Genomic DNA, 8,676 nt, shown 5'->3' with positions numbered 1-8,676 from the left:
TTGTACCTCTACAATTTTCAACATCTTTCTTTCTGACCTCTAGATCATATATAGTCTTGTGGATAGCACAACAAACTATAGTATTCTAGTTAAGTTGACCCTTCAATCTATATGGTCATACTTAAACAATGCTGTCCCTATGGATAGCACAACAAAACAATACTATTCAAATATACCATAAGCATCAATATGTACTTAATCAACATCATGTCAATTTCTATAGTAAGCCTTGTGGATAGCACAACAAGCTCACTAAGATCTTGACATACTCTATCGATCAAGTTTGAAGGAAGACCCTTGTAATGTCTAAATCACTTAATCAATCTAAGTCCGAAATCGACAAGACCAAATTGGCCAGGTAAGTAGGTGGGAGGCTCTCCGTAGCTTTTCTAAATACCAACAGAGTTGGCCAGGCCAGTATATGGACCTAATTAAAAAATCATCATTCACACTTTTTTCGATACCAATTGATCTTAAGAATTCGACTTTTGATTAAAAAGTAAATCCCGACATTTCAACTTAATATAATTTTTAAGAGAAACTTTAAACTGGTCTCGACACATCCTAACTATAAGCACATAAAATGTATACTACAAATTATGTAAATTTACATGCTTCAACTATTCATAATAGCAATCACATTATCATACCAAAAAAGTATATATAAGGTCCAATCAAAGTCATAAGATATGACTAAGAAATATATATAATATAACAAATCCTAATCTAATTAGGCATGCATAACACCCTTATATCCAATACATAGATTTAAGCATCATACAACTATGATAATAAAATTTTAAATTATTATAAATTTATAATTTAATAATTAAAATTTAGAATCATGATTCACTAAAAGTTAAAAATAATTTTTGAGTTTGAAGAATCGATACTAAAAACAATGCTACATTTTTGGCAGGATATGAACAAGAACGATTCTAGGCTACCAAATTGCACTTGTTTGATCGAATCAGACAAGGATAGCTCTGATACCATTGTTGAGATCCAGTCACGTAGCAAAAAATAATTTTAAAAATTTTAAAAATAAAATAAGTAATAGTTTTATCAAATAAAACTATCGAGCCAGAATCCAAACTCTAAAATCACCTTGCCGATATCGATAAAATAAAATTAAGCATGCAAAAGAGATAGAATTTTATACTTTCATCAAAGTAAAAAAGTGGCACATTGGTGTTCTCCACAAGACTCCAAGAAAAAAGTCCTCCAACAATGATCCATACGAAAGTTGACTAGGGTCTTTCCCAACCGATGCGCTACCGCAGCCTTGTCTTCTTAAGAACACTGTCGGCTTCAAACTTGCATCACGATCGCATCAAAATCTAGTTACTTTCGATCTTGCCATCAGAATGATACCAAAAAGATACTCTTCAGATATCACACAATCTAAAATTTGATTTTTAGCTCCAACATATGGAAAAATCAAATCCTAGGGCACTCAAGCAACACTTGCTGAAAATCTCACCACCCTTGTAGCAACTTTTGCCACTCAAAATTCTCTCTTTTTTCTTTCTCAAAATTTTTTTAATATTTATCACATCCCTTCTCTCTAATTTCACCCAAAAATCACAGCAAGAAGCTATGTAGGATGTCCCCTATAAATAGGAGACCAGGGGACGTCTCATGGGATGAAGGGGCGCCAACCTTTGGCGCTCCAACTTCTCATGCACCAAATAAATTCATCGAGTAAATTTTTGATGATCTAATTACTTGGAGCAGAAGGAATCTTAGTATTCTATGTGCCATAAAACATTCAATAAATTTTTCCAACAAAACATAGGATTTTTGATCGGGAATTTAAGGCAACGCGTGTTAGTTAAAAGCCTTCTTTAAGAAGGACTCTTTACTTCACATGCCATAAAGTGGTGGGTGGCATTTATTTTTTGCCATGGATTTTGGTGGACACAGAGGAGTCTTTCTCCACTTGAAATTAGTTTCAAGTTGGATAAGGTTCCAATTTAAATTGACCTAATCCCATTAGGTCAAAGGCAACTGGTCTAGGTTAGCTCAAACACTTTGATCTAAACCAATTTGAAAACTTAGGTTAATACAATGTGCTAGCATATCAAATTTATCATAGAATTTATATTAAATTCTAATTAGATTAGACTAAGATCATATTTCAAAGTGTGTGACCCATTGGGTTTCAAATCTAACCAGCAATGGATCTAGACTTTCGACGTAACCCTAATCCGATGAGATTAGATTACCCGAATAGTTCCAATCAACTTGGACTCTTTCAAATTGATTTCAGAATCAAATTCTTTCAATTCTGATGAGTCTACAAGTCAAGATTGATATCTAGCAACGTGTCATGATGATCCGAAAGATTTAAAATTTTGATAAAAAATTACCAAAATACCCTTCAGTGGCAAGTTTCCGTGTAATTCAATCCTTCAGTCAAACAACATTCCAAATGAGTTGTGGATATAAAAATATGTTAAATCTAATTACTTATCATTATGTATCTCGATCAGAAGATGATAATTCAGTTGATGATACATTAAAATTTTTTTTCTAATTATCATGCTGCTTTGGCCAAAGACTTTCGAATCAACGACCTATGAGATCACATAAGATGTTCGCTCCCCTTATTAGGAGTGACTGATCTTTTATTGATCACTTATAACTTTCATGCATACTTCATCATATCCAGAACATCCCACACAAGGATCACAGAACTAAATTAGGTAGTGAACCAAAATATGGATCCAAGTACACAAGGTATCATGGTGACCTCAGATCTAAGAATCACATACATAACTCTCACTAGAGAATTATCAATTGATATGTAAATAAGACTCCATCTGATATTCTCTTGTAGGTCAATTCAGTGAACTCATTCTCTAATGAGCACCGATATTCTTGTATTAGTGTCTCCATACAAGTGGTTGTGAGATCAACCATCCTCATTTTTGAGCATACATAAGACATGCCAGTCTTATCGGTATCATTGATCTCTGACTCAATATACCAACGACTAGAAAGATTTTAGGTTAGGACTACCAAGGAATTAGGTCTCACTGGCGTGATCTCATTACAGCCCTAAAATCATTATCCAGACCTATGGAGTTCATTATAATCTTAAAATAAAAAAGATGTAGTATATAATGAATCAAAAATATCTTATTTTATTGATAATAAATATTAATTATATGAGTTTGAAAGATAAATTATAATAAACACCCTATCGCATCCCATATGCGCTTGACTTGTAGGGTATTATTCTTTCATAGGCTTTGTCTTGCTTTGAGCCGTGCAACCCTGTGGCTTATTATTGTTGATAGAGAAGGCTAACTTGAGCTTTAACTCAGGCTTCGTCGCTGTAAATGTTGGGAGCCTTTGCTAGTTAGTGTGAATAATATTTCTTGATTAACAATTTTTGAAAATAACATAAGAAATATCAAATACTAGATAATAGAGATTAAATAATAAAAATTTTAAAACTTCTTATACCACATTAATGCATTAATCACACCCTCCAACTTGAACTTTACTCATTCTAGAGTAAGAGAAAAATCAGTGCTATGTACTTTCTTACTTAGAGATGAGTATTCTGTCAGATAATTTTAAAGGCAAATGATATTCAGCTAGAAAATTAGCAAAGTATGTCATAGAGTATTAATACTATCCAATAGAGTGGTTAAATAGAGAAATAAAATTTTTCTGAGTATTTTCTTGACCGACTCCCTACTTTTATCTTTAAATGATCTAACTCCGAGTGTGTTGATATATTATCTTCATGCACATTTATTCTTTTTTTTTTTTTTTGCATGTACAGTTGATGCAATGTCTTAACTTCTTAAGTTTTCTATCTGATCCTTGTAATGAGTTTTAGGCCAATGATTCCTAAACTAGTTGACTCTAGAGCATTAGGTATAGAACACTTTTCAGACTTACTAGCTCGAGTCAAACAGGTTACAGGTTAAAATTGGCTGTACAACAGAATTTTTTTATATTTCTCATTTTTTGATATGAACATTAATACTTATTTAGACAAAGAGGCCTAATTACTTGATGAAAAGTACTCAAAATAAAATTTATTTTTTTATTATTCTATGAAAGAACTTTTGCATTCATAAATATATTACACTTGCACACACAAGAACTAAATTCTTCTTTGATGTTAATAGGAAGGGTTAGAAATGTTCAAAATTTGATTTTTATTCTAAACTTAATCATGTATTGGGTTTCTTAATATATTCGAAAAATCCTTTAGACTGTGTATCAATTATTTCTTAAAATACCTGATTAACCTCAAGTTTAAAGCATAATCAAGTACATAGACACTAAGTACTAACATATTCGAGGATTCATTATTGATCCCTCAGCCCTCAACTTAAATGACATTATCCTTAATGGAGTAAGAAAAATAAATTGATAGGTGAAAGAAAGAATAAGAAGAGATGTCACCTGGGATAAATGTGCTCTTAAGTTGATATGTGCCTTCAAAATTCCAATCAAGTCCCTACAAGTGAATGTGACTTAGTCAATTTATTATTATTTTTAAATATAAAGAAACTAAGATGAAAAAATTGGGTTGTCTTTCAAAAAGTACTAAGTTTAAAGTCTTCAGTCAGACTTTACGTATCTTAAAATATCTCCTCAACCCACTCCTTTCTTAACCACCTCTCTCATATTAGGGTTCAGTCTTCACTGCATGTCCCTATATGGTTTGGCATCTGTCTCATAGTAAATATGATGCATGCAAATGGAAGGATCGATATCTTTCATATCAGTAATAGACCACTCAATCACTTCTTTATGTTCCTTTAGAACATCAATTAGCTAGGCTTTCTGGGCAACAGTCAGGTCTGATGCAATGATCATCAGAAAGATATCATTGGATCCTAAGAATGTGTACTTGAGGGTGTCAGGAAGTGGCTTTAGTTCTAAAGTGGGTGGCGATTCTAGCGAAGGAGCTATCGGGATGCTGGCTAACTCAGATAATGGCTCATATTTTATGATCCATAGTGGAGTGCTTTTAGAGTGAGGTATTTTCAATAAGACATTCACTTCGGCTATGTACCCATCTACATCGAAATCATCCACTCTGAAATGAGCCAAACAAACTTTCGAAGGATCTTGTGACAAAATCATGGGAGTGGCTTCCTCTATTAGATCTTCAATTATATCAACTTCAAAACAACTATCCATTTGTGATCCTTGGGAAGCACTAAATATATTTAGCCTTAATTTCTTGTTCCCAAATGAAACATCCATGACTCCTGTCCTATAATTAATACAAGCATTCGTAGTGGCTAGAAAGGGTCATCCTAAAATTATGAAAATCTATCTTGGGTTGCTACATAGTTCCATATCTAGGATCAAAAAATCAACAAAAAATTAAAATTCATCTACTTTCACTAGCACATCCTCGACCATCCCATGTGATACCTTAATGGATCGATCTGTCAATTGTAAAGTGATCGAAGTGGGTTTCAACTTGCCAAATCCAAAGAGATCATACATTGAACTATGCAAAAGGTTCACACTGGCCCCTAAATTCAATAGAGCTTTCTCGATATGTAGATCCCCTATGATGTAAGAGATAATAGAGGCATCTAGATCCTTAAGCTTAGGGGGGTAGCATGTTGGAAGATTGAACTAGCATGTTTAGTGAGACAAACTTTGTTCAAAATTTATGCTCTAGATTTACATTTTTATGTGCATAAATCCTTTAGAAGCTTGGCATAGATCGAGACTTGTTTTATTACATCAAGAAGGGGGAGATTGATTTGGACTTGCTTAAATAGTTTCATCATTTCATCCAATTTTTCTCCCTTCTTATTGAATGATGCAGGAGATTCTAGAGCACTCGAAAATAAAACTTTGGGTGCGGGTACTGGAGGAGTTGGGTCATCTCTCTTCTTAGGGTCATTTTTCTTTTCAGATGGTTCGGGTTTGGTCAGAGTTTGAGTTTCCGGCTCGTTGGTTGTTTTAGCTGTTCTAAGATCTTTTCATTCCTTAGGATCATTACCAATTTAGCATGCTCAAGAAAGGTTTCATAGGGGTTAGAGCTTTCAGCCATGTACTGTCCCTTCATGTTACTTATGGGTTGGTTGGATAGTTTTTCCTCCTCTCTGCTACTGAAGGCTGTAGCTAGTTGACCTATTTGGACCTCTAGCTTAGCTATCGATTGAGTATGAGAATGGAGGATCTGTGTGTTTATCTCTAACCCTTTCAATGCTTGTAGCACCTTCTCCTCAAAAGTGGGATTATGGTTGCTAGGGGAAGGTTGTGGGGCATTCTGGTAATAAGGGTAGGATGTGTTTTGATACTATGTCTCAGGGTAGTTGGATCTCTGTGCAACTGGGTTAACCATAGGTTGTGGTTTCTTGAAAAAGTTTGGGTGATTTCTCCGGTCAGGATTGTAAGTGTTTGAGTACGGATTGTTATCCAGTCTGAGAGTAGTCTGGGTTTGGGCCTGATAAATTTGCTCTTGCATAAACTCAAAAAATTGACGTGCGACTATGCAATCACCCACAGAATGGGTTGGACTCAAACAAATGGTACAAACATCTTGCTCGTGTAGATTGGGTGGAGGTGTGCTTGACTTGCAGTAATCGATCAAGTTTTTGTGACAGTTCATCCACCTTGTTGTGGATGTCTATGGAATGACCTATTTCATAAATTTCATCTCATTTTGGTCCGAACGTGGGAGTGTCTCCATAGGTGGCAGATATGTGGTGTAGGGAGTTTTCGCTAAGGGTCTCGAACTGCTGATCTCGAAGTGCCACCAGGCCTTAGTTCGCTTTTGAGCATGAATGACCCACCGCAAGAGGAATCAACCATCTATCTGTGCTTCTCTGATAGTCCATCATAGAAGCACTAGACTAGTTGCCATTTGGGTATCGTGTGGTGGGGAAACTTATGGATGAGGTTTTCAAGTCTCTCCTATGTTTCATGAAATAATTCTCCATCCATCTGAAAAAAACTAGTGATAGCTTTCCTAATTTGATTAGTTTTCCCAATTGGAAAGTATTTCTTGAAAAAAAAATTTTGGAGTTGGTTCTAGGTTGAAATGGTCACTGAGTCTAACGAATGTAGCCAATGTTTGGCTTTATTCTTGAGTGAAAAAAAAAATAATTTCAACCTAAGAGCATCATCAGAGAAATTTTAGATTTTGACAGTGGAGCATATCTTAAGAAACTCATTTAGATGTTTGTAAGGATCCTCATTATTAAGTGCACAGAAAGAAGGCAATATTTGAATGACATTGGATTTAATCTCATATTGGGAGGCCTCTATAGGAAGCATCTGCATGTAAGGAGAATATGCATATAAGGATGGAGTAAAATACTCTTTCAATTGACATGGTGGGTTAGCTTCATTGGGTGCAACCATGATCCTAGCATGAATTGCTCTATAATTGTCTCAATTTCAGGATCTAAGGGTTGTAGTTCTGGTCGCAGTAATCTACGACCAAGCATACAATTAAGAGTTTTAATTCAAAAAAAATCTTATTCTATGTACATATATATCTCTCTCTCTCTTTTTTTTTTAAGAAAATATATATGAAAAAGAGAAGAAGAATTTTAAAGATGAGAATCCTAGCAGATCCTAGATTTAAGAGATAGATGAGGAGTTTTTTTTTATTTTTATATAAATGTGTTAGTAGACAAGTTGTCCAAAAAAAAATACTCCAAACTAAGGTTCACCCTATGTCTAGATAGCTTTTAACTTTCAAATTAGCCTTTGAGCACTCCAAGTTCAGAACTAACTAACCAAGTCAGTTAGATAAGTATAGGATCGATGGGAGACTCTCTGTGCTTTTGCAATAGACCTAATTAGATAACCATCTTTCTTTGGGATTGAGATCTCTGAACCATTTATCTAGACACTGATCAATCAATTAGTTAGAACTCGATCCAACCCTTAGGCTCCTTTATCCTATTGAGCTCGAGTGTCACTAGGACTAGTGTCTAGTTGATTTTAATTAAGGCTAAGGTCAATGCAAAATGAAGAGAACTGATTTGTGGACCAAGGAAGGGTGATGAAATCTTCACCTTATCTTGTGTTAGGATTTTGTACTCTGAAGATGTGTTATGAGAATGTAATGCAACGAACAAGATATCCAAACAAATAATTTTTTTTTTTTTTTTTGTTTCCAATGTCACTAAATGTATTATGAAAATTTTTTTAATATTTTTTAATGTTGAAACAACTATACCAATGATCTCCAACAACGGTGCCAAAATTTGGTTGCTGTCGCAAGCATCAAAGAATAATAATTTAATTTGACTCAAATATATATAGAATAGAATGAGATCGGATGTCGAATCTTCAGAGATCAAAGGCTTGTGTTCTATTCAAATTAAAAAATATGGTGAAGAAAAAAGAATTTTAAGATTTTAAAAGATAAAAGAAACAAGTTGACAATGATAAAGTTTCAAAAAAATCAAGTAGAAGAAAGTATCTCAGAATTCTCGAATCCATCCTTAATCACAGATTAATATTTTAATCAAAACAATCTAAATCACTATAAACTACAAGCTATAGTGATAATAAAATAATAAATCTATGATCTTATTCTCAACATAGCTTATCTTACTGAGTATGACTCGTACCTTTAGATCACGACTCATCTTTACATAGTCATACACTATTCAAGATCAAATATCAAGAAATCATGAATACTACTACTTAAACACATAA

At 34.0% G+C, this 8,676-nt stretch overlaps 1 non-coding gene across 1 annotated transcript; it reads left to right on the top strand.

The window, feature by feature from the left end:
* The first annotated feature begins 6,871 nt into the window (after nt 1–6,871).
* Nucleotides 6,872–6,977, top strand: LOC114914337 (small nucleolar RNA R71). The gene has a single exon (XR_003801229.1). It is a non-coding gene; the product is annotated as a small nucleolar RNA R71 (small nucleolar RNA).
* The last annotated feature ends 1,699 nt before the right edge of the window (nt 6,978–8,676 follow it).

This window comes from Elaeis guineensis, chromosome 6 (genome assembly GCF_000442705.2).
Source record: "Elaeis guineensis isolate ETL-2024a chromosome 6, EG11, whole genome shotgun sequence".
In the NCBI taxonomy this organism is placed as follows: domain Eukaryota; kingdom Viridiplantae; phylum Streptophyta; class Magnoliopsida; order Arecales; family Arecaceae; genus Elaeis; species Elaeis guineensis.
Note: the sequence above shows the minus strand (reverse complement) of the source record. Positions and strands in the feature narration are given on the sequence as shown.